At 43.5% G+C, this 27,815-nt stretch overlaps 1 protein-coding gene across 3 annotated transcripts in view; it reads left to right on the top strand.

Moving 5' to 3' along the window:
- Positions 1-646: 646 nt before the first annotated feature.
- The window catches only part of LOC124034729 (PDZ domain-containing protein 2-like), a 139,140-nt gene continuing 111,971 nt past the window's right edge, over positions 647-27,815 (top strand). For all 3 annotated transcript variants that reach the window (XM_046348218.1, XM_046348216.1, XM_046348219.1), the window contains exon 1: positions 647-1,478. The gene's annotated coding sequence lies outside the window, so the exon portion shown is untranslated. The remainder of the gene's footprint in view (positions 1,479-27,815) is intronic.

Here is a 27,815-nt window from a genome sequence, read left to right as displayed (position 1 = left end):
AACTACCTGCACATATAATGCGTATTACTTTTCGAAGGCATTACATTATATATTATATATGCCTTTATTGTGTTTAAAAAATGTTGTGTCCAGTACAACAATACATTTAGTTGGATGTGAAGAGAGAAATGAAATGTCCAGACTCTGAGTTGGGGGAAGAAGAAAACAAATACTTGATCAAATCCAGTCAGTTTCCAATTGTGACAAATCAGTGTATTTCAGTGGTGTGCAATACCTTTATTTGTCTGATAATGGGCAGTAAAGTTTAGGTGTAAATTGTACCAAAAGGGGTACATGGATCCACCCTTTTGTTATTGAGAAACCGTGCACACAATTAATAATTTGACCAAATATATTTAGGAAGAGGTCATCATTTCATGGAGTTTGTGAAGGGAAAAAAAAAATCACATTTGAAAAAGTGGTGAGCAAGTTATACGTTTTATAACCTTATAGGTCCAAAATCCAGATTTTTTTACCAAGGCAAATGACTTCACCAACCCCACTCTCCTCTACTATGGCTTCCTGTATTCCTGTCTGCTATAACTGACATGTAGGATTATACATGTGGTACCACAGAATCAATCCGTCGTTGCTCCGTGTCCATATAGTCCCGCTGCCGTGCAATTAATGACTGGAGCTCATTATAATAGACTACCACAAAGTGGGTTAAAGAAAGAGGCATTTGCTGACAATCATAATGTGGTCATATCTACAATACGTCAATGCTTTTTTTGTCAGTATTTCTACAATTGCATTGGTAGCCAAAACCTGGATTACAATATTCTGAAGTTGTTTGCGGGCAGAAGGCGCTCCGTAGAGTAAACTAACTAGTACAAGGGCGAAGGGACACTGGAGAAACCGAACTGCGCAGAGTGAGCAACTAAAGCAGGTCACAGGCAAGAAGACAGTGGAAAACCGTGGGGGCTTCAGCCGAATTATATTATGAGGATAATATTGCAATACACTCGAGCATGAACAGTCGTTGGATTGAGATGGCACGGACGGCACCGGCTCTTATCAACTGTAGGAACACCGACGGCTGAGTTTACAGTATTGACACCACCATTATGAAGAACGAGGAGCGCTCATAGTTCACTATCTAAACTAATACACAACAGGTTGTCTGCATAAAACAGAAGAAACAGGCGTCAATTTAACATCTATTCAATATTGATTAAACGTAATTGTATTTAAATGACGTGGAAACGACGTTGATTCAACCAGTGTGTGCGCAGGGTGCTATGGCTTTCTTTCGGATACATTGTAACGGCCGGTTGTAACATTGCCCGGCTGCTTGAATGCCAACCAGCTATTAAACCAATTAACGAACTACTGTCCTGGGATTGTGAACCGGTCACAACTCGGATTAACCCCGTGTGCAGCTGGCTCAGGCAGACAGGGAGGACAACGTGTAGCCGACATAACGGCGAGGAAAGGAGACAACCTGGCTAATATGAAGGTTCAAGTAGGAATTTAAGGTATGGTCGATTTCCCTTGGCTTTGAACTATTCCAATGTGATGCGCTTGTGATTTGGCTAGAGCGCTACCTGTGTTGTTTCTCGCTGTACCGTACAACTAGTAAAATGGGTAGTCCTAACGGTTTGATTTCAATACCTCATCAAGTGTTAGCTGACCAATAAAGCGTTTGATTTAAGTTACCGGTTGTTTTTGTATTCAGTGTAGCTGGCTCTATTTTATCTGGCAGGCCTACTGTAGCCCAATATAATACTCTTTAAGGAGCCTGGCGTTACCGTTACTCCTTAATAAGTGTCTATTATTTTCAGAGGTAAACTGGCTCTGGCAGCCAAAACAGCTGAATACTCCATCTGAACCAACCCTGGTCTCAGAGCGTTTCGTATTGTTCTGCACTTAAATCCGAGATACTCTCTTTAGTATGATATATTACGTTTTGTATGGTATGTATTAATTCGTGGATGTCAATCACCCTTTTCCATGTTGTAGGATATGTTACAAATTACAATTCATATTATATGTTACGAATTTGAAAGATGTTTTATATTAAAACGATTCATCAAAACGTACAATATGTGACCTGTTTCAGGAAGCTAGGCATATTTCGTAATTCATAGGAGAGGCATTTGAATGTTTTTATTATTTTAAACATGTAACTATGATTTTTTTTGTGCCAGAAATGCCTTCTGGCACATGTGAACTTTCATGTTCCTTAATAACAAACTTGTTTCCATCTGTAAATACGAATAAAATGGTTAAATTAGTGGCCTAGTTGGTTTAGCCACAGAAAAAGAACCTTCCCTATAGCCATGATTGGCTGAGATAATGAATGGGCTGGACATGCCGGGAGATGGGTTTGGATTGGTCTGCCATGTAGCATGCTTCTGTCTATAACGTGAACTGCTCAGGATGTGTTGATTATCCTTTCTACCGTGGCTTTTTTTGAATGATATACGGTTAGCCATCGAGAATTTTAAAAGTTGTGCTACTTTTCTCAATAACATTGATACCCTGAATTTAGCGGGTACTATAGGCAGATCAGTTGAGGAAAAAGTTGTGATTGGCTACTCTCTGCCCACGCCACGGTCAGTATGAACCAGAGTGACTTGACACAACGCTGGCTAAACAAGAAGTAGCTACAAACAAAACGGAGTTAAATGGTTCCAGTCTGTGACATGTTCATCCATGTGTACGGGTCAGAGACTAGCTACGTTTTCAGATATTATGCCTTACAAATTCTGTCAAAATTAAAGCGTACTGTTAGCTAGCTAGCAAATGTCAGAGACTAGCTACGTTTTCAGATATTATGCCTTACAAATTCTGTCAAAATTAAAGCGTACTGTTAGCTAGCTAGCAAATGTCAGAGACTAGCTACGTTTTCAGATATTATGCCTTACAAATTCTGTCAAAATTAAAGCGTACTGTTAGCTAGCTAGCAAATGTCAGAGACTAGCTACGTTTTCAGATATTATGCGTGACAAATTCTGTCAAAGTTAAAGCGTACTGTTAGCTAGCTAGCCAATGTTAGCTTGCTGGCTCGCTAGCTAGGTAACGCTACGTGTATGATCTGTGTAGTAATATGATTTGAATCAGAAAATCCATTTGCATTGCTAGTTGTAGCCTAATGTTAGCTAACTAGCTAACATTAAAGCTAGTTAGTTAGCTTTAACTACCTATAGATTCATACTACAGCTATGACAATCAGTTTGTATGAGTATGAGCTGGGATTACCCCGGTTCATTGTTTAACTAGCTACATGTCGAAACAAAAGACTTTCGGCAGATGTTTACATGACCCATCAAATTAGCCAGGTGTGTCTGGGGGTGATTACAGCCATCTATTGTATTTCATGAACGCGTACACGTCTAGACAATAGTAACCCATCAATTTAGACAAGTGTGTCTGGGTAAGTGTCAGCTAATAATGATCAAATATTTATAATATATATATCTGTATATATATCTGTATATATATCTGTATATATATCTGTATATATATCTGTATATATATATAGTTGTTATCAGGACACTTTCTGTTTTTGCCCGTTTCACTGTGCTGTTTACACCTTCCGTATCCAGTGACAAACGTTGATTTAATTGATACAGTGTATGTTTACAAAACAAGAGACGTTAATGTGAAGAACAACATGTCCTGCACTGAAGTCCGATGAGGACATACAGAGTCTTCAGAAAAGTACTCAGACCACTTGACTTTTTTCTACACGTTACAGCATTATTCTAAAATTGATTAAATGTATTTTTTTTCCCTCCACAATCTACACACAATACCCCAAAATGACATCACAATACCCCATAATGACATCACAATACCCCATAATGACATCACAATACCCCATAATGACATCACAATACCCCATAATGACATCACAATACCCCATAATGACAAAGCAACGACAGGTTTTTAGAAATATTTGCAAATGTATTAAAAGTAAAAAACAAATACTTTATTTGCATAAGTGTTCAGACCCGTTGCTATGAGACAGGTGCATTCTGTTTCCATCGATTATCCTTGATGTTTCTACAGTCGTGGCCAAACGTTTTGAGAATGACAGTATTAAGTATCCAAAGTCTTGTATTGGCTTTTGCTCTCCAAAACTCTTGAACGTACAACCTTGGCCAGCTCTCCCGCTAAAATCTCTGAATGACCTATTGTATAAATCAGTCAGGTTTCAAACTGTCATTCAATTTTGACTGCTCCCTCTGTATCAGGAGGCGCTCCGCACTGCTAAAGCTAACTGGGGATCCTCTGCTCTCATCCTTCTAAGATCTATCGGCTGCCTTCGATACTGGGAACCATCAGATCCTCCCTCCACCCTCTCCGAGTTGGGCATCTCCCGGCGCGAACGCTTGGGGATCCTACCTGACAGGTAAACCCCAGGTGGCGTGGCGAGAATCTGTCTCCTCACCACGCGCTCTCACCACTGGTGTCCCCAGGGCTCTGTTCTTGGCCCTGCCTATTCTCGCTATACACCAAGTCACTTGGCTCTGTCATAAACCCCACATGGTCTCTCTTATCATTGCTATGCAGACGATCCACAATTAATCCCCTTTCCCCCTTCTGGACCAGGTGGCTGCATCTCTGCATGTCTGGCAGACATATCAGTGTGGATGGGATCACCACCTAAGCTGAACCCCGGAAGACGGAGCTGCTCTTCCTCCCGGGGAAGGACTGCCCGATCCATGATCCCCAGGACAACTCCACTGTGTCCTCCTCCCAGAGCGCCAAGAACCTTGGGGATCCTGGACAACACCCTGGAAGACTAACATCTGGCGGTGGCCCGTTCCTGTAGGTTCATGCTCTAAACATCCAGGAAGAGTAGCCCTGCTCACCTTGAAGCGGCGAAGGTCCTAATCCAGGCATCCATCTCCCGTCTGGAAGACTGCAGCTGCTGCCTTGGCTGGGCTCCCTGCCTGTGCCATTAAACCCCTTCAACTCATCCAGAAGCTGCTGCCTTGTCTGGTGTTCAACCTTCCCAAGTTCTCCAGTCAGTAGCTCCTCCGTTCTCTCCACTGGGGATCCAGTAATAAACCCCATCCGAAAGACCATGGTGCTTGCCTACGGAGCTGTGAGGGGATCCATAATAAACTCCAGGCTCTGATCAGGCCCTACACCCAAACAAGGGCACTTGGTTCATCCACCTCTGGCCTGATCCATCCCTACCACTGAGGAAGAGTAGCTCCCGCTGCCCAGTCAAAACTGTTGGCTGATCCATGGCCCCCAATGGTGGAACAAACTGCTGCACTTGGCCAGGACAGCGGAGTCAATCACCACCTTCCGGAAGACACCTGCCCCCTTTTAAGGAATACCTAATAGGGATCCATAATAAACCCCCTAAGTTTTAATGACTATTGTTAGTGACTGTCCCACTGGATGTCATAAGGTGAATGCCCAATTGCCTTGGCACCAATAGGAACTTCAATGGGGATCCAAGTCTCCAGGAAGAGCGCTGCTGCCTTAAATGTAATGTAAATGTAAATGTAATGGGGATCCAAATAAACCCAAAGTCTGCTGCCTTTTGTATGATGGAACTTGGGGATCCAAAAATAAACCCCAACAAGCACAGTGTGTAAAATCTGTGAATGTATTGTATAAATTGTATAAACTGCCTTAATTTTGCTGGACCCCAGGAAGAGTAGCTGCTGCTTTGGCAGGAACTAATGGGGATCCATAATAAACCCCAGGAAGAGTAGCTGCTGCCTTGGCAGGAACTAATGGGGATCCATAATAAACCCCAGGAAGAGTAGCTGCTGCCTTGGCAGGAACTAATGGGGATCCATAATAAACCCCAGGAAGAGTAGCTGCTGCCTTGGCAGGAACTAATGGGGATCCATAATAAACCCCAGGAAGAGTAGCTGCTGCCTTGGCAGGAACTAATGGGGATCCATAATAAACCCCAGGAAGAGTAGCTGCTGCCTTGGCAGGAAGTAATGGGGATCCATAATAAACCCCAGGAAGAGTAGCTGCTGCCTTGGCAGGAAGTAATGGGGATCCATAATAAACCCCAGGAAGAGTAGCTGCTGCCTTGGCAGGAACTAATGGGGATCCATAATAAACCCCAGGAAGAGTAGCTGCTGCCTTGGCAGGAACTAATGGGGATCCATAATAAACCCCAGGAAGAGTAGCTGCTGCCTTGGCAGGAACTAATGGGGATCCATAATAAACCCCAGGAAGAGTAGCTGCTGCCTTGGCAGGAAGTAATGGGGATCCATAATAAACCCCAGGAAGAGTAGCTGCTGCCTTGGCAGGAACTAATGGGGATCCATAATAAACCCCAGGAAGAGTAGCTGCTGCCTTGGCAGGAACTAATGGGGATCCATAATAAACCCCAGGAAGAGTAGCTGCTGCCTTGGCAGGAAGTAATGGGGATCCATAATAAACCCCAGGAAGAGTAGCTGCTGCCTTGGCAGGAACTAATGGGGATCCATAATAAACCCCAGGAAGAGTAGCTGCTGCCTTGGCAGGAAGTAATGGGGATCCATAATAAACCCCAGGAAGAGTAGCTGCTGCCTTGGCAGGAACTAATGGGGATCCATAATAAACCCCAGGAAGAGTAGCTGCTGCCTTGGCAGGAACTAATGGGGATCCATAATAAACCCCAGGAAGAGTAGCTGCTGCCTTGGCAGGAAGTAATGGGGATCCATAATAAACCCCAGGAAGAGTAGCTGCTGTCTCGGGAGGAACTAATGGGGATCCATAATAAACCCCAGGAAGAGTAGCTGCTGTCTCGGGAGGAACTAATGGGGATCCATAATAAACCCCAGGAAGAGCAGCTGCTGCCTTGGCAGGAACTAATGGGGATCCATAATAAACCCCAGGAAGAGTAGCTGCTGCCTTGGCAGGAAGTAATGGGGATCCATAATAAATACATAAATATACATATAAATAGCTCAGGCGGTAGGAAGTTCTCTCATCCATTTATATGCAGATGTCTTATACTCAGCTGGACGCCTCCCGGATTTTGTGTTAAATGCTCTACAGCAAAGCTTTCTTGGTGTCCAACAAGCTTTCTCAACCCTTAACCTTGTTCTGAACACCTCCAAAACAAAGGTCATGTGGTTTGGTAAGAGGAATGCCCCTCTCTCCACAGGTGTGATTACTACCTCTGAGGGTTTAGAGCTTGAGGTAGTCACATCATACAAGTACTTGGGAGTATGACTAGACGGTACACTGTCCTTCTCTCAGCACATATCAAAGCTGCAGGCTAAAGTTAAATCTAGACATTGTTTCCTCGTAATCATCCTCTTTTGTACAGAAGGTCCTAACAGTGAAACATCAAACCTTAGCTGTCTGTATACACTGATCATATTCAGCAGTTTGTTGCTACGTTGAAATCCCCTCTTACACTCCAACTCACCACATTTACACAAGTAGTATATCTTTCTAAAATAGCTTTGAGAATAGCCGACGAGAGAGAATCCATTGAGTCTGAATATCAACCCACATTTGGTCATTGTCCCCTCTTCCTTTGCATTATTCAGGATGGTTTCCATGGAAAGACTAGAAGCTGTGTGGTTCGAAGGCTGCAAATCCCCTATATTCATTTGTGATCATTTTAGCTCGTCTGCCTTGACTAATGACGAATGAATTCTCACAGGTGTCTATTCCTCTAGCCCAATATAGCCTGTGTTCCCTGAACACTCATACAACAATATATTGTTCTAGTTCTCTGTACCCTGTCTCAGTGTTGTGTCGTCCTTGACTTGTCTCACACATTACTCTATTCCCTACATAGCGTACAACTTTTGACCAAATGTTGTGCGCTATATAGGGAATAGGGTGCAATTTTGAACGCAGACCTTGTTGCCAGTAGTGCCTGTCAGATTTGAGCTCAACCAAGCAGCCACAGTACATCCGTCCCCTACGGGTTCGGTTGGAGTCCACAGAGTGTGTTGGTAGTTAAAAAGCTTCCAAAGCACCAGAAATACCAATCTGAGACCAGGACTTCCTGAATCATTTAGGAATAGAATCATTCATGTTATTCTGCAATGGTAATTAAGGTCAGGATCACAGGTTACGCCACCCTGTGCATTTTGGGGTAGGGGGATGGAGTTATGAGTTTATAAGTAGCCAGTATATACACATCCATCCATTGTAGGTTGCAGAATGAGTTATGGCTTTTATCTGTCTTTAAGGGATGAGTTATGGCCTTTATCTTTCTTAAGGGATGAGTTATGGCCTTTATCTTTCTTAAGGGATGAGTTATGGCTTTTATCTGTCTTTAAGGGATGAGTTATGGCCTTTATCTTTCTTTAAGGGATGAGTTATGGCCTTTATCTTTCTTTAAGGGATGAGTTATGGCCTTTATCTTTCTTTAAGGGATGAGTTATGGCTTTTATCTTTCTTAAGGGATGAGTTATGGCCTTTATCTTTCTTTAAGGGATGCCTTTATCTTTTTAAGGGATGAGTTATGGCCTTTGTTATCTTTCTTTAAGGGATGAGTTATGGCCTTTGTTATCTTTCTTTAAGGGATGAGTTATGGCCTTTATCTTTCTTTCTTTAAGGGATGAGTTATGGCCTTTATCTTTCTTTAAGGGATGAGTTATGGCCTTTTATCTGTCTTTAAGGGATGAGTTATGGCCTTTGTTATCTTTCTTTAAGGGATGAGTTATGGCCTTTATTATGAGTTATGGCTTTCTTAAGGGATGAGTTATGGCCTTTTATCTTTCTTTAAGGGATGAGTTATGGCTTTTATCTTTCTTTAAGGGATGAGTTATGGCCTTTATCTTTCTTTAAGGGATGAGTTATGGCTTTTATCTTTCTTTAAGGGATGAGTTATGGCCTTTATCTTTCTTTAAGGGATGAGTTATGGCCTTTATCTTTCTTTAAGGGATGAGTTATGGCCTCGCATTGAATTGGTTTGTGAGGCCATTGAGGTACAACAGCTGGCTGCAGGTATGAAGATATGAAGTGAGAAGGTTATGGGTGTTTTTACCACCAGAAGTGTTGTCCATTTATGTTACCTGTCAACTGACTTTCTGAGGTGGCCCATGGTAGTCTCTGTTTATAGAAACATGTTGGTTCAACTTTGTACGTTGCTTCCCTAGGCCCCGCCCAGCAGTGTCGTCGTACTAGAACTGGGACTTGACCCTGACTGAACCAGAGATGAGTCAGGTCTTCAGGGTTGGACTCTGGTCTTTAGGGTTGGACTCTGGTCTTTAGGGTTGGACTCTGGTCTTTAGGGTTGGACTCTGGTCTTTAGGGTTGGACTCTGGTCTTTAGGGTTGGACTCTGGTCTTTAGGGTTGGACTCTGGTCTTTAGGGTTGGACTCTGGTCTTTAGGGTTGGACTCTGGTCTTTAGGGTTGGACTCTGGTCGTTAGGGTTGGACTCTGGTCTTTAGGGTTGGACTCTGGTCTTTAGGGTTGGACTCTGGTGTTTAGGGTTGGACTCTGGTGTTTAGGGTTGGACTCTGGTCTTCAGGGTTGGACTCTGGTGTTTAGGGTTGGACTCTGGTGTTTAGGGTTGGACTCTGGTGTTTAGGGTTGGACTCTGGTGTTTAGGGTTGGACTCTGGTCTTTAGGGTTGGACTCTGGTCTTTAGGGTTGGACTCTGGTCTTTAGGGTTGGACTCTGGTCTTTAGGGTTGGACTCTGGTCAGAATTTGAGGTAGACTATATTTTATTTATTTATTTATTTTACATGAAATGGCTCAACATGGGGTGGCAGGGTAGCCTAGTGGTTAGAGCGTTGGACTAGTAATCGAAAGGTTGCAAGTTCGAATCCCCGAGCTGACAAGGTACAAATCTGTCGTTCTGCCCCTGAACAGGCAGTTAACCCACTGCTCCTAGGCTGTCATTGAAAATAAGAATGTGTTCTTAACTGACTTGCCTAGTAAAAAAATTCACCTTTATTTAACCAGGTAGGCAAGTTGAGTACAAGTTCTCATTTACAATTGCGACCTGGCCAAGATAAAGCAAAGCAGTTCGACACAAACAACACAGAGTTACACATGGAGTAAAACAAACATACAGTCAATAATACAGTATAAACAAGTCTATATACGATGTGAGCAAATGAGGTGAGAAGGGAGGTAAAGGCAAAGAAAAAGGCCATGGTGGCAAAGTAAATACAATATAGCAAGTAAAACACTGGAAGGGTAGTTTTGCAATGGAAGAATGTGCAAAGTAGAAATAAAAATAATGGGGTGCAAAGGAGAAAAATAAATAAATAAATAAAATACAGTAGGGAAAGAGGTAGTTGTTTGGGCTAAATGATCTGATCACACCGTTAATAGATCCGTTGTTTTATTACTTGTGAGGCACAGCTGAGTGAGCATACCATTTACATAATTAGCTTTTTATTTTTATTTTACTGGGCTGATGGTGCCTGCATCTGATGGTCAGTCTCAGCGGAGGGAGAGAGCAGCAGACTGATGGAGGGAGAGAGCAGCAGACCGAGGGTCAGTCTCAGTGGAGGGTGAGAGCAGCAGACTGATGGTCAGTCTCAGCGGAGGGAGAGAGCAGCAGACTGAGGGGTCAGTCTCAGTGGAGGGTGAGAGCAGCAGACTGATGGTCAGTCTCAGTGGAGGGTGAGAGCAGCAGACTGATGGTCGGTCTCAGCGGAGGGTGAGAGCAGCAGACTGAGGGTCAGTCTCAGCGGAGGGAGAGAGCAGCAGACTGATGGTCAGTCTCAGCGGAGGGTGAGAGCAGCAGACTGAGGGTCAGTCTCAGCGGAGGGAGAGAGCAGCAGACTGATGGTCAGTCTCAGCGGAGGGTGAGAGCAGCAGACTGAGGGTCAGTCTCAGCGGAGGGTGAGAGCAGCAGACTGATGGTCAGTCTCAGCGGAGGGTGAGAGCAGCAGACTGAGGGTCAGTCTCAGCGGAGGGAGAGAGCAGCAGACTGAGGGTCAGGCTCAGTGGAGGGTGAGAGCAGCAGACCGAGGGTCAGTCTCAGTGGAGGGTGAGAGCAGCAGACCGAGGGTCAGTCTCAGTGGAGGGTGAGAGCAGCAGACTGATGGTCGGTCTCAGCGGAGGGAGAGAGCAGCAGACTGATGGTCAGTCTCAGCGGAGGGAGAGAGCAGCAGACCGAGGGTCAGTCTCAGTGGAGGGTGAGAGCAGCAGACTGATGGTCGGTCTCAGCGGAGGGAGAGAGCAGCAGACTGATGGTCAGTCTCAGCGGAGGGAGAGAGCAGCAGACCGAGGGTCGGTCTCAGCGGAGGGTGAGAGCAGCAGACTGATGGTCGGTCTCAGCGGAGGGTGAGAGCAGCAGACCGAGGGTCGGTCACTCAACATCCCTCCGCTCTCCCTTTCCTCCGCTGACTCTGACCAAAATTAGGGACACCGTATTCCAGATGATGGCGAAAATAGAGTCGCACCGCAGTATTTCTGCCTCATGCAGAAATATTGTTACTCCTATGAACAGAGCCAGTGAAATATTCCTGGATATAAAACCCCAAAGCTGACAACAGCAACAACGTCTATAGATACAATACATGTTCCTCCTCATTCATTACTGCTGCGCTGCTTGTTGTAGCGCTGAGTGGAAATAGGAACAGCGCTCATTTTATGGCTTATAAAAGTGTTGAATACTAAGTTGTTGACAGTGCTGAGTAAGAACTTAAACATGAACTCACTCATAAAAACAGCAGTTCGTTGCTGTATTCATTGACAGTCTTTCTCTAGTCATGGATTTAAACGTTGTGAAATCTCACAGTATCATTTTGGCTGAAACTTTTTTTTTAATGGCTGCTACGTGACTGCAGGCACGGTAATCTGAGCCATCCGATTGGCCAGCGGTAGATGTATAGTGCACTTGATTTGCTCTCTGGGCCCGCCGAGAAGGCAGAGTGTGTCAATCAGACACATGAAACGGCTCAACATGGCAACATTTAGCCTACCCGGCGCACAGGGCAGCTGAATCGAGTGCACCTACCGATAATATCCCGAGACGAATTGTACAAAATAGGAACACGAGGCTTTATTACAGAAATGTTTGGCGATCAACTAGAAATGTAGATCGGAAAGTCAACCACTGCTGTTGAACGTTGAGTGAAGTTCAATTCCGTGCTCCTCCTTGTGGGCTGATATTTCTGTGTGGCAGCAGACTCAGGGCTAGTGAACGCAGCCGAGAGGGAACATGGCTCCTCACCTATTCAGAGTGTTTACATGCTGTTTTTAATATGACATGTAGCCTATTTGAAATTATGAGTGCTTCTTACACTCACCCTTTCATGTTGTTTATTAATGTACATTTCACTCAAATCATATGGTTTGGTTTCAATAACCTCAAATCCAAGTGGTAGGTCTAGGTAGTCACAACAATAGATGGTGTTGGTTAAATGGTAGGTCTAGGTAGTCACAACAATAGATGGGTGTTGGTTAAATGGTAGGTCTAGGTAGTCACAATAATAGATGGTGTTGGTTAAATGGTAGGTCTAGGTAGTCACACCAATAGATGGGTGTTGGTTAAATGGTAGGTCTAGGTAGTCACAATAATAGATGGTGTTGGTTAAATGGTAGGTCTAGGTAGTCACAACAATAGATGGGTGTTGGTTAAATGGTAGGTCTGGGTAGTCACAACAATAGATGGTGTTGGTTAAATGGTAGGTCTAGGTAGTCACAACAATAGATGGGTGTTGGTTAAATGGTAGGTCTAGGTAGTCACAATTAATAGATGGTGTTGGTTAAATGGTAGGTCTAGGTAGTCACAATAATAGATGGTGTTGGTTAAATGGTAGGTCTAGTCAGTCACACCAATAGATGGGTGTTGGTTAAATGGTAGGTCTAGGTAGTCACAACAATAGATGGTGTTGGTTAAATGGTAGGTCTAGGTAGTCACAACAATAGATGGTGTTGGTTAAATGGTAGGTCTAGGTAGTCACAACAATAGATGGTGTTGGTTAAATGGTAGGTCTAGGTAGTCACAATAATAGATGGTGTTGGTTAAATGGTAGGTCTAGGTAGTCACAATAATAGATGGTGTTGGTTAAATGGTAGGTCTAGGTAGTCACACCAATAGATGGGTGTTGGTTAAATGGTAGGTCTAGGTAGTCACAACAATAGATGGTGTTGGTTAAATGGTAGGTCTAGGTAGTCACAACAATAGATGGTGTTGGTTAAATGGTAGGTCTAGGTAGTCACAACAATAGATGGTGTTGGTTAAATGGTAGGTCTGGGTAGTCACAACAATAGATGGTGTTGGTTAAATGGTAGGTCTAGGTAGTCACAACAATAGATGGGTGTTTGTTAAATGGTAGGTCTAGGTAGTCACAACAATAGATGGGTGTTGGTTAAATGGTAGGTCTAGGTAGTCACAATAATAGATGGTGTTGGTTAAATGGTAGGTCTAGGTAGTCACAATAATAGATGGTGTTGGTTAAATGGTAGGTCTAGGTAGTCACAACAATAGATGGTGTTGGTTAAATGGTAGGTCTAGGTAGTCACAACAATAGATGGGTGTTGGTTAAATGGTAGGTCTAGGTAGTCACACCAATAGATGGGTGTTGGTTAAATGGTAGGTCTAGGTAGTCACAATAATAGATGGTGTTGGTTAAATGGTAGGTCTAGGTAGTCACAATAATAGATGGTGTTGGTTAAATGGTAGGTCTGGGTAGTCACAACAATAGATGGTGTTGGTTAAATGGTAGGTCTAGGTAGTCACAACAATAGATGGGTGTTGGTTAAATGGTAGGTCTAGGTAGTCAGAATAATAGATGGTGTTGGTTAAATGGTAGGTCTAGGTAGTCAGAATAATAGATGGTGTTGGTTAAATGGTGATTTTGGAGCATCTCTTCCCCTGCGAGTAAGGAGAGGGTTATAGCTGAGTGGTTGACAGGAAGTGGTGAGGGGTCCGCTGAGTGGTTAACAGGAAGTGGTGAGGGTTCCGCTGAGTGGTTAACAGGAAGTGGTGAGGGTTATAGCTGAGTGATGAGGGATTTCCGACAGCTTAACTCGGCACACGTGTTCTGATTTGAAGTGGATTTGACAAGTAACATCTATAAGTGGTCATAGTTTTCACCTGAACTGACCTTAAAGTTTTGTCCACTCAGTGTTTAGTGCACACATTTTGACCAGAGCCCTATCAGGAATAGTGCGCTACACAGGGAAAAGGGTACCATTTGGTACTCAGGCCCTTGACACAGTACAGCTTGGACATTTCGTACCCCGGCGTGGGAACGAACAGAAGGAAGTGTTCGTTTTGTTTAAACTCAGGAGACTAACACGTTTTCCCGCTTATGTGTATTCCGGACTGTAAACTCTTCTCAGGTACTTAGAGCCCAATCCTCTGTTTTCTAGGGCTTCTCATGAAATGTTCATGTTTGAATTTGACCTGGTGCTTGGAGCAGGGCAGTAGGATTGCTGTGTATACATTTTGTCTCAGAAGAAGTCTGAATGTAGATGGTGCTAAAAGTGAACACCGTAGCTAACTGATACTTCACTCAAGGCCTATGGAACAGAGCTGCTATCTTCTCTCCCTGCCTGAAACACAAACAACTACCACATGTTCATTTTAATGTAAGTTGTTCCCCATGGAGGAGAGACCACACCTTACCGGTCCCTAAGACAAGGTGGAGAGACCACAGCTTACCGGCCCCTAACACAAGGAGGAGAGACCACCTTACCTGTCCCTAAGACAAGGACGAGAGACCACAGTTTACCGATCCCTAAGACAATGGGGAGAGACCACAGCTTACCGGTCCCTAAAACAAGGAGGAGAGAGACCTAAGACAAGGAGGAGAGACCAGTTTACCGATCCCTAAGACAAGGAGGAGAGACCACAGTTCCTGGTCCCCCTAAAACAAGGAGGAGAGAGACCTAAGACAAAGAGGAGAGACCACAGTTTACCGATCCCTAAGACAAGGAGGAGAAACCACACCTTACCGGTCCCTAAGATAAGGAGGAGAGACCACAGCTTACCGATCCCTAAGACAAGGAGGAGAAACCACACCTTACCGGTCCCTAAGATAAGGAGGAGAGACCACAGCTTACCGGTCCCTAACATAAGGAGGAGAGACCACACCTTACCGGTCCCTAAGATAAGGAGGAGAGACCACAGCTTACCGGTCCCTAACACAAGGAGGAGAGACCACAGCTTACCGGTCGCTCTGGATAAGAGCGTCTGCTAAATGACTTAAATGTAAATGTAAGGAGGAGAGACCACACCTTACCGGTCCCTAACATAAGGAGGAGAGACCACAGCTTACCGGTCCCTAAGACAAGGAGGAGAGACCACAGCTTACCGGTCCCTAAGACAAGGAGGAGAGACCACAGTTTACCGATCCCTAAGACAAGGAGGAGAGACCACAGCTTACCGGTCCCTAAAACAAGGAGGAGAAACCACACCTTACCGGTCCATAAGACAAGGAGGAGAGACCACAGCTTACCGATCCCTAAGACAAGGAGGAGAGACCACAGTTTACCGATCCCTAAGACGAGGAGGAGAGACCACACCTTACCGGTCCATAAGACAAGGAGGAGAGACCACAGTTTACCGATACCTAAGAAAAGGAGGAGAGACCACACCTTACCGGTCCCTAAGATAAGGAGGAGAGACCACAGCTTACCGGTCCCCCTAAGACAAGGAGGAGAGACTACAGCTTACTGGCCCCTAACACAAGGAGGAGAGACCACACCTTACCGGTCCCTAACATGAGGAGAGACCACACCTTACCGGTCCCTAAGATAAGGAGGAGAGACCACAGTTTACCGATCCCTAAGAAAAGGAGGAGAGACCACACCTTACCGGTCCCTAAGAAAAGGAGGAGAGACCACAGCTTACCGGTCCCTAACACAAGGAGGAGAGACCACAGCTTACCGGTCCCTAAGAAAAGGAGGAGAGACCACAGCTTACCGGTCCCTAACACAAGGAGGAGAGACCACAGCTTACCGGTCCCTAACACAAGGAGGAGAGACCACAGCTTACCGGTCCCTAACACAAGGAGGAGAGACCACAGCTTACCGGTCCCTAACACAAGGAGGAGAGACCACAGCTTACCGGTCCCTAACACAAGGAGGAGAGACCACAGCTTACCGGTCCCTAACACAAGGAGGAGAGACCACAGCTTACCGGTCCCTAACACAAGGAGGAGAGACCACAGCTTACCGGTCCCTAACACAAGGAGGAGAGACCACAGCTTACCGGTCCCTAACACAAGGAGGAGAGACCACAGCTTACCGGTCCCTAAGACAAGGAGGAGAGACCACAGCTTACCGGTCCCTAAGACAAGGAGGAGAGACCACAGCTTACCGGTCCCTAAGACAAGGAGGAGAGACCACAGCTTACCGGTCCCTAAGACAAGGAGGAGAGACCACAGCTTACCGGTCCCTAAGACAAGGAGGAGAGACCACAGTTTACCGATACCTAAGACAAGGAGGAGAGACCACACCTTACCGGTCCCTAAGATAAGGAGGAGAGACCACAGCTTACCGGTCCCCCTAAGACAAGGAGGAGAGACCACACCTTACCGGTCCCTAAGACAAGGAGGAGAGACTACAGCTTACTGGCCCCTAACACAAGGAGGAGAGACCACACCTTACCGGTCCCTAACATGAGGAGAGACCACACCTTACCGGTCCCTAAGATAAGGAGGAGAGACCACAGCTTACCGGTCCCTAAGATAAGGAGGAGAGACCACAGCTTACCGGTCCCTAAGAAAAGGAGGAGAGACCACAGCTTACCAGTCCCTAACACGAGGAGGAGAGACCACAGCTTACCGGTCCCTAACACAAGGAGGAGAGACCACAGCTTACCGGTCCCTAACACAAGGAGGAGAGACCACAGCTTACCGGTCCCTAACACAAGGAGGAGAGACCACAGCTTACCGGTCCCTAACACAAGGAGGAGAGACCACAGCTTACCGGTCCCTAACACAAGGAGGAGAGACCACAGCTTACCGGTCCCTAACACAAGGAGGAGAGACCACAGCTTACCGGTCCCTAACACAAGGAGGAGAGACCACAGCTTACCGGTCCCTAACACAAGGAGGAGAGACCACAGCTTACCGGTCCCTAACACAAGGAGGAGAGACCACAGCTTACCGGTCCCTAACACAAGGAGGAGAGACCACAGCTTACCTGGTCCCTAAGACAAGGAGGAGAGACCACAGCTTACCGGTCCCTAAGACAAGGAGGAGAGACCACAGCTTACCGGTCCCTAACACAAGGAGGAGAGACCACAGCTTACCGGTCCCTAACACAAGGAGGAGAGACCACAGCTTACCGGTCCCTAACACAAGGAGGAGAGACCACAGCTTACCGGTCCCTAAGACAAGGAGGAGAGACCACAGCTTACCGGTCCCTAAGACAAGGAGGAGAGACCACAGCTTACCGGTCCCTAAGACAAGGAGGAGAGACCACAGCTTACCGGTCCCTAACACAAGGAGGAGAGACCACAGCTTACCGGTCCCTAAGACAAGGAGGAGAGACCACAGCTTACTGGTCCCAAAGATAAGGAGAAGAGACCACACCTTACCAACACAAGAGGGACCATAATTTGCCACTCCCTGGGACAAATCATGTTGAGGAACACCGAAAGAGTGGCAGGACAGAGCAGCCTGTTTTCTGGTCCTTGTTTCCTATTACATCATGATGAAATGGAAGGAGGGAATCAATATCATATCTGTGTCTCAGAGCTGTAAAACTCACGGCCTGGAATGAGGGAATCAATATCATATCTGTGTCTCAGAGCTGTAAACCTCACGGCCTGGAATGAGGGAATCAATATCATATCTGTGTCTCAGAGCTGTAAAACTCACGGCCTGGAATGAGGGAATCAATATCATATCTGTGTCTCAGAGCTGTAAACCTTACGGCCTGGAATGAGGGAATCAATATCATATCTGTGTCTCAGAGCTGTGAACCTCACGGCCTGGAAACATGTTCTCTGTGTAACTAGCCGTGGTCTGTGTACCTAGCCATGGTCTGTGTACCTAGCCGTGGTCTGTGTAACTAGCCGTGGTCTGTTTACCTAGCCGTGGTCTGTGTACCTAGCCGGGGTCTGTTTACCTAGCCGTGGTCTGTGTACCTAGCCGTGGTCTGTGTAACTAGCCGTGGTCTGTTTACCTAGCCGGGGTCTGTTTACCTAGCCGTGGTCTGTGTACCTAGCCGGGGTCTGTTTACCTAGCCGTGGTCTGTTTAATTAGCCGTGGTCTGTGTACCTAGCCGTGGTCTGTGTACCTAGCCGGGGTCTGTTTACCTAGCCGTGGTCTGTTTACCTAGCCGTGGTCTGTTTACCTAGCCGTGGTCTGTGTAACTAGCCGGGGTCTGTTTACCTAGCCGTGGTCTGTGTAACTAGCCGTGGTCTGTTTACCTAGCCGGGGTCTGTTTACCTAGCCGGGGTCTGTTTACCTAGCCGTGGTCTGTTTACCTAGCCGTGGTCTGTTTAATTAGCCGTGGTCTGTTTACCTAGCCGGGGTCTGTTTACCTAGCCGTGGTCTGTGTAACTAGCCGTGGTCTGTTTACCTAGCCGGGGTCTGTTTACCTAGCCGGGGTCTGTTTACCTAGCCGTGGTCTGTTTACCTAGCCGTGGTCTGTTTACCTAGCCGTGGTCTGTTTAATTAGCCGTGGTCTGTTTACCTAGCCGTGGTCTGTTTACCTAGCCGGGGTCTGTTTACCTAGCCGGGGTCTGTTTACCTAGCCGTGGTCTGTTTACCTAGCCGTGGTCTGTTTACCTAGCCGTGGTCTGTTTAATTAGCCGTGGTCTGCGTAACTAGAAGTTTACATACACTCAATTAGTATTTGGTTGCCTTTAAATTGTTTAACTTGGGTCAAACGTTTCAGGTAGCCTTCCACACGTTTCCCACAATAAGTCGGGTGAATTTTGGCCCCTTCCTCCTGACAGAGCTAGTGTAACTGAGTCAGGTTTGTAGGCCTCCTTGCTCGCACACGCCTTTTCAGTTCTTCCCACAAATTGTCCATGGGATTGAGGTCAGGGCTTTGTGATGGCCACGTCAATACCTTGACTTTGTTGTCCTTAAGCCATTTTGCCACAACTTTGAAAGTATGCTTGGGGTCATTGTCCATTTGGAAGACCCATTTGCGACCAAGCTTTAACATCCTGACTGATGTCTTGAGATGTTGCTTCAATATATCCACATCATTTTACATCCTCATGAAGCAATCTATTTTGTGAAGTGCACCAGTCCCTCCTGCAGCAAAGCACCGCCACAACATGATGCTGCCACCTCCGTGCTTCAAGGTTGGGATGGTGTTCTTTGGCTTGCAAGCCTCCCCTTTTTCCTCCAAACATAGCGATGGTCATTATAGCCAAACAGTTGTATTTTTATTTCATCAGACCAGAGGACATTTCTCCAAAAAGTATGATCTTTGTCCCCATGTGCAGTTGCAAACCGTAGTCTGGCTTTTTTATGGCGGTTTTGGAGCAGTGGCTTCTTCCTCGCTGAGCGGCCTTTCAGGTTATGTTGATATAGGACTAGTTTTACTGTGGATATAGATACTTTTGTACCTGTTTCCTCCAGCATCTTCACAAGGTCCTTTGCTGTTGTTCTGGGATTGATTTGCAATTTTAGCACCAAAGTACATTCATCTCTAGGAGACAGAACGCCTCTCCTTCCTGAGCGGTATGACGGCTGCGTGGTCCCATGGTGTTTCTACTTGCGTACTATTGTTTGTACAGATGAATGTGGTACCTTCAGGCGTTTGGAAATTGCTCCCAAGGATGAACCAGACCTGGGGAGGTCTACAATTTGTTTTTCTGAGGTCTTGGCTGATTTCTTTTGATTTTCCCATGATGTCAAGGAAAGAGGCACCGAGTTTGAAGGTAGACCTTGAAATGCATCCACAGGTACACCTCCAATTGACTCAAATTATGTCAATTAACCTATCAAAAGCTTCTAAAGCCATGCCATTTTCTGGAATTTTCTATGTTGTTTAAAGGCACAGCCAACTTAGTGTATGTAAACTTCTGACCCACTGGAATTGTGAATTATAGTGAATTATAAGTGAAATAATCTGTCTGGAAAAATGACTTGTGTCATGCACAAAGTAGATGTCCTAACCGAATTGCCAAAACTATAATTTGTTAACAATAAATTTGTGGAGTGGTTGAAAAAATTAGTTTTAATGACTCCAACCTAAGTGTATGTAAACTTCCGACTGAAACTGTATACTAAATTCACTTTTAAACCTGATGGGTTTATTGGTGTTAAAATACACTATTTTGGACTAACAGCCTGTCGTTTTTGTGTGTATACTTTTTCATAACGACACGTTTTGATGTCGGACGACAGCAGAATGTTCATGATGTCACTGCGCCAACTGTCTACAGACATGTCCATAGACATAGTATAAACCTTTAGTCTTGATGTTTGGCTGTTTACTACATGACCGTACTCACTCTGTTTACTACACTACAGTACTCACTCTGTTTACTACACTACTGTACTCACTCTGTTTAGTACACTACTGTACTCACTCTGTTTACTACACTACTGTACTTACTCTGTTTACTACACTACAGTACTCACTCTGTTTACTCACTCACTCTGTTTACTACACTACTGTTTACTACACTACAGTACTCACTCTGTTTACTACACTACCATACTCACTCTGTTTACACTACAGTACTCACTCTGTTTACTACATGTTTACTACATGTACTCACTCTGTTTACTACACTACAGTACTCACTCTGTTTACTACACTACTCACTCTGTTTACTACACTACTCTCTGTTTACTACACTACAGTACTCACTCTGTTTACTACACTACTCACTCTGTTTACTACACTACTCTACTTACACTACAGTACTCACTCTGTTTACTACACTACACTCTGTTTACTACACTACAGTACTCACTCTGTTTACTACACTACTGTACTCACTCTGTTTACTGCACTACCATACTCACTCTGTTTACTGCACTACCGTACTCACTCTGTTTACTACACTACAGTACTCACTCTGTTTACTACACTACAGTACTCACTCTGTTTACTACACTACAGTACTCACTCTGTTTAATACACTACAGTACTCACTCTGTTTAATACACTACAGTACTCACTCTGTTTACTACACTACAGTACTCACTCTGTTTACTACACTACAGTACTCACTCTGTTTAGCACATGGCCTCATATGTGAATCCTTAAAGAGATGGGCGGGGCTAAAGGCTTAAGATGGGCGGGGCTAAAGGCTTAAGATGGGTGGGGCTAAAGGTGTGAACGATGCTGAATGGGTGTAGACGAAGATGAGCTCTCCAGTACATATACCAAAACATTCAAGGGACATTTTCTCAAAAGTGAGTTTACAAGTTTATCAACTTTCAAATCAGAATGACTTTCCCATTGTTTCTCAACTGTAGTGTATGTAATGCCATTTTCTAGCTCTGAGTATCTACTTTTTTCCAAATGTGAAAAACACCATTACAAATTTTGCGACATAAGACCGAATGGAGCCGGTCGGTCACATTTGGGATGCGGTCTGAGTTGTTGTTGTTGTTTTGCTCGTTAGATTTTACAGCTGCTGAATTCCTTGCCTGCGCTGAGATCACGGTGCTTGTTTTTCTTCTTGTGTGTGTGTGTGTGTGTGTGTGTGTGTGTGTGTGTGTGTGTGTGTGTGTGTGTGTGTGTGTGTGTGTGTGTGTGTGTGTGTGTGTGTGTGTGTGTGTGTGTGTGTGGGCGTGTGGGCGTGTGTGTGAGGGCGTGCCTGCATGTTGTTTGTGTTTGTGTGTGTGTGTGTATGGGTGTGCCTGCATGTTGTGTATGGGTGTGCCTGCATGTTGTGTGTGTGTGTGTGTGTGTGTGTGTGTGTGTGTGTGTGTGTGTGTGTGTGTGTGTGTGTGTGTGTGTGTGTGCGTGCGTGCGTGCGTGCGTGCGTGCGTGTGTGTGTGTGTGTGTGTGTGCGTGTGTGTGTATGACTGTATCAACCATACGTTTAGTTTGAGAGAATTCCTGCCTAATCTTCCTGTGAGGAGGAAATGACCACCTTCAACAGCAGATTACATGATATGGGGTTGGAGTGAACATTCCTCCTAGAGATAAGTCCTTATGTAACTGTACCAGGCTGCCTCCCCTATCACACCCTATTCCCTACATAGTGCACTACTTTAGACCAGAGCCCTATGGCACCCTATTCCATTCATAGTGCACTACTTTAGACCAGAGCCCTATTCCCTATATAGTGGTACTACGATAGACCAGAGCCCTATTCCCTATATAGTGGTACTACTTTAGACCAGAGCCCTATTCCCTATATAGTGGTACTACTTTAGACCAGAGCACTATTCCCTATATAGTGGTACTACTTTAGACCAGAGTCCTATTCCCTATATAGTGGTACTACTTTAGACCAGAGCCCTATTCCCTATATAGTGGTACTACTTTAGACCAGAGCCCTATTCCCTATATAGTGCACTACTTTAGACCAGAGCCCTATGGCACTCTATTCCCTACATAGTGCACTACTTTAGACCAGAGCCCTATGGCACCCTATTCCATTCATAGTGCACTACTTTAGACCAGAGCCCTATGGCACCCTATTCCCCACATAGTGCGCTACTTTAGACCAGAGCCCTATGGCACCCTATTCCCTACCATAGTGCACTACTTTAGACCAGAGCCCTATGGCACCCTATTCCCTACCATAGTGTGCTACTTTAGACCAGAGCCCTATGGCACCCTATTCCATTCATAGTGCACTACTTTTGACCAGAGCCCTATGGCACCCTATTCCCTACATAGTGCACTACTTTTGACCAGAGCTCTATGGACAACAGTCAACAGTAGTGCATTATAAATGGATAGGGGGCCATTTGGGATGACCCTAAACAGTCGCTATCTAACATCAGGACAGCCCTATTCCTTGTCCTGTGGTTGGTATAATGGTTTGAACAAGGCCTCGCTAGATTGTCATCAAATATGGACCCACCCTTTTTAGAACAATGACAGATATTTTCAGTTCAATTTGGATCCTTTCAAGCAAATGTTCAGTAAAAAATCACAAGGTTCGTAGACGATTGACTGCTGTTAGATCAGAACATGGAAAATAACACAAATACATTTACATTTACATTTAAGTCATTTAGCAGACGTTCTTATCCAGAGCGAAATACCTGTTCGTGTGTCTAACAAACAAACCCTTTTGTGCTTGTTGTCACTGCTACTTTAGGGATTACGGTATCTGAGGGATAATAACAAAGTGCCAAGACTTTTCAGGTGACATTCCAGGTGACTACCTCATGAAGCTGGTTGAGAGAATACCAAGACTGTGCAAAGCTGTCATCCAGTCAAAGGGTTGCTACATTGAAAAATCTAAAATATATTTGGATTTGTTTAACACTTTTGGTCACTACATGATTCCATATGTGTTATTTCATAGTTTTGATGTCTTCACTATTATTCTACAATGTAGAAATAGTTTTAAATAAAAAATAAAAAACTTGAATGAGTAGGTGTGTCCAAACTTGTGACCTACTGTGTGTGTACTCCATTATTTTTATTTTTTCCAGTTATTTTTAACTGTAATACAGTTGATTGGTGATGATGACCTGCCCCACACCTGCTGTTTTCAACTCTCTAGAGACAGCAGGAGCGGTTACAATGATTGGCTATGAAAAGCCAACTGTTTACTCCTGAGGTGCTGACTTGCTGCACCCTCAACAACTAGTGTGATTATTATTATTTGACCATGCTGGTCATTTATGAACATTTGAACATCTTGGCCATGTTCTGTTATAATCTCCACCCGGCACAGCCAGAAGAGGACTGGCCCACCCCTCATAGCCTGGTTCCTCTCTACCCGGCACAGCCAGAAGAGGACTGGCCACCCCTCATAGCCTGGTTCCTCTCTACCCTGGCCACCCCTTCCTGGTTCCTCTCTATGGCCCACCCCTCATAGCCTGGTTCCTCTCTACCCGGCATAGCCAGAAGAGGACTGGCCACCCCTCATAGCCTAGTTCCTCTCTACATTTCTTCCTTGGTTCTGGCCTTTCTAGGGAGTTTTTCCTAGCCACCGTACACCTGCATTGCTTGCTGTTTGAGGTTTTAGGCTGGGTTTCTGTACAGCACTTTGAGATATCAGCTGATGTAAGAAATCCTTTATAAATACATTTGATTTGGTTTGACCTGAACATGTGTAATTGTTGACATCAATACCATTATACTCAGATTTGAACCTCGACATCGTGGCAAATACACATATAAACAATAGCCTAAATGAAATCAGATGTTATTGGTCACATGCACGTATTCAGCAGATGCTATTGGTCACATGCACGTATTCAGCAGATGTTATTGGTCACATACTATTCAGCAGATGTTATTGGTCACATGCACGTATTCAGCAGATGCTATTGGTCACATGCACGTATTCAGCAGATGCTATTGGTCACATGCACTATTCAGCAGATGTTATGGGTCACATGACGTATTCCAGATGCTATTGGTCACATGCATATTCAGCAGATGCTATTGGTCACTACTGGTTAACAGATGCTATTGGTCAGCCGTGGTTAACAGATGCTATTGGTCACATGCATATTCAGCAGATGTTATTGGTCACATACTATTCAGCAGATGCTATTGGTCACATGCACTATTCAGCAGATGCTATTGGTCACATACGTATTCAGCAGATGCTATTGGTCACATGCACGTATTCAGCAGATGCTATTGGTCACATGCACGTATTCAGCAGATGCTATTGGTCACATGCACGTGCAGATGTTATTGCGGATGTAGAGAAATGCTTGTGTTTTCGAGCTTCAACATTTGGCTGAGCTCCTATGTCAAGTGCCGGGAAACGGACTCCAACATCTCAGAAGAGGTCTTTTCCTTTAGCCGGTGGCTTGCAATGAGCTGGATGGCTACAGAGCCCTGAATCACTACGAGCAGCAGAGCGGTGACCCATTTATTGATTGTGTATGACCCTATTGTTCTGCTTGAGGCCCTACTGCAGATGTCAGATTGACCATACAATATTTCAGAATGGTTAAGGTTTGGGATAGGGGTTTAAAACCAAAAAGAGAAAAAAAAAAAACTGTGTCCACGACTGGGATCGAACACGCAACCTTCTGATCCAGAGTCATGGGACAACGTAAAACCCAAGCCATCTTGATGGTATTAACGCTCACTGCTGCCCCTAGTGGCCAGGGGTAGAAATGCATTTCCCGACGTCCTCAGGACATGGACAGATGTCCAATTTTGATAAATAGTAACTTTTTTTGTTAACTCATATAAATAGAGTCAGTAACTGTATTGTTAACTCATATACATAGAGTCAGTAACTGTATTGTTAACTATATAAATAGAGTCAGTAACTGTATTGTTAACTCATATAAATAGAGTCAGTAACTGTATTGTTACCTCATATAAATAGAGTCAGTAACTGTATTGTTAACTCATATAAATAGAGTCAGTAACTGTATTGTTAACTCATATAAATAGAGTCAGTAACTGTATTGTTAACTCATATAAATAGAGTCAGTAACTGTATTGTTAACTCATATAAATAGAGTCAGTAACTGTATTGTTAACTCATTAAGGTAACATATGAGGATGTTTAATATAATGTTGAAGTCATTAATGTCACATGATGAGGATGTTTAATATAATGTGAAGTCATTAAGGTCACATGATGAGGATGTTTAATATAATGTGAAGTCATTAAGGTCACATGATGAGGATGTTTAATATAATGTTGAAGTCATTAAGGTCAATGATGAGGATGTTTAATATAATGTAAGTCATTAAGGTCACATGATGAGGATGTTTAATATAATGTGAAGTCATTAAGGTCACATGATGAATGTTTAATATAATGTTGAAGTCATTAAGGTCACATGATGAGGATGTTTAATATAATGTTAAGTCATTAAGGTCACATGATGAGGATGTTTAATATAATGTTGAAGTCATTAAGGTCACATGATGAGGATGTTTAATATAATGTTGAAGTCATTAAGGTCACATGATGAGGATGTTTAATATAATGTGAAGTCATTAAGGTCACATGATGAGGATGTTTAATATAATGTGAAGTCATTAAGGTCACATGATGAGGATGTTTAATATAATGTGAAGTCATTAAGGTCACATGATGAGGATGTTTAATATAATGTGAAGTCATTAAGGTCACATGATGAGGATGTTTAATATAATGTTGAAGTCATTAAGGTCACATGATGAGGATGTTTAATATAATGTGAAGTCATTAAGGTCACATGATGAGGATGTTTAATATAATGTTGAAGTCATTAATGTCACATGATGAGGATGTTTAATATAATGTTGAAGTCATTAAGGTCACATGATGAGGATGTTTAATATAATGTGAAGTCATTAAGGTCACATGATGAGGATGTTTAATATAATGTTGAAGTCATTAAGGTCACATGATGAGGATGTTTAATATAATGTGAAGTCATTAAGGTCACATGATGAGGATGTTTAATATAATGTTGAAGTCATTAAAGTCACATGATGAGGATGTTTAATATAATGTTGAAGTTATTAAGGTCACATGATGAGGATGTTTAATATAATGTTGAAGTCATTAAGGTCACATGATGAGGATGTTTAATATAATGTTGAAGTCATTAAGGTCACATGATGAGGATGTTTAATATAATGTGAAGTCATTAAGGTCACATGATGAGGATGTTTAATATAATGTGAAGTCATTAAGGTCACATGATGAGGATGTTTAATATAATGTTCATTAAGGTCACATGATGAGGATGTTTAATATAATGTGAAGTCATTAAGGTCACATGATGAGGATGTTTAATATAATGTTGAAGTCATTAAGGTCACATGATGAGGATGTTTAATATAATGTTGAAGTCATTAAGGTCACATGATGAGGATGTTTAATATAATGTTGAAGTCATTAAGGTCACATGATGAGGATGTTTAATATAATGTTGAAGTCATTAAGGTCACATGATGAGGATGTTTAATATAATGTTGAAGTCATTAAGGTCACATGATGAGGATGTTTAATATAATGTGAAGTCATTAAGGTCACATGATGAGGATGTTTAATATAATGTGAAGTCATTAAGGTCACATGATGAGGATGTTTAATATAATGTTGAAGTCATTAATGTCACATGATGAGGATGTTTAATATAATGTTGAAGTCATTAAGGTCACATGATGAGGATGTTTAATATAATGTTGAAGTCATTAAGGTCACATGATGAGGATGTTTAATATAATGTGAAGTCATTAAGGTCACATGATGAGGATGTTTAATATAATGTGAAGTCATTAAGGTCACATGATGAGGATGTTTAATATAATGTGAAGTCATTAAGGTCACATGATGAGGATGTTTAATATAATGTTGAAGTCATTAAGGTCACATGATGAGGATGTTTAATATAATGTGAAGTCATTAAGGTCACATGATGAGGATGTTTAATATAATGTGAAGTCATTAAGGTCACATGATGAGGATGTTTAATATAATGTGAAGTCATTAAGGTCACATGATGAGGATGTTTAATATAATGTGAAGTCATTAAGGTCACATGATGAGGATGTTTAATATAATGTGAAGTCATTAAGGTCACATGATGAGGATGTTTAATATAATGTTGAAGTCATTAAGGTCACATGATGAGGATGTTTAATATAATGTGAAGTCATTAAGGTCACATGATGAGGATGTTTAATATAATGTTGAAGTCATTAAGGTCACATGATGAGGAGATTCTCTAAATGTGTACATTCCATCTCCAATAAGTTGTTAGGTTTAGGTTCAAGAAAGCCTCCACAATGTTCTCTCTCTCTCAATTCAATTCAATTCAAGGGCTTTATTGGCATGGGAAACATGTGTTAACATTGCCAAAGCAAGTGAGGTAGACAACATACAAAGTGAATATATAAAGTGAAAAACAACAAAAATGAACAGTA

This window comes from Oncorhynchus gorbuscha, linkage group LG04 (assembly GCF_021184085.1).
Source record: "Oncorhynchus gorbuscha isolate QuinsamMale2020 ecotype Even-year linkage group LG04, OgorEven_v1.0, whole genome shotgun sequence".
Lineage (NCBI taxonomy): Eukaryota > Metazoa > Chordata > Actinopteri > Salmoniformes > Salmonidae > Oncorhynchus > Oncorhynchus gorbuscha.
Note: the sequence above shows the minus strand (reverse complement) of the source record. Positions and strands in the feature narration are given on the sequence as shown.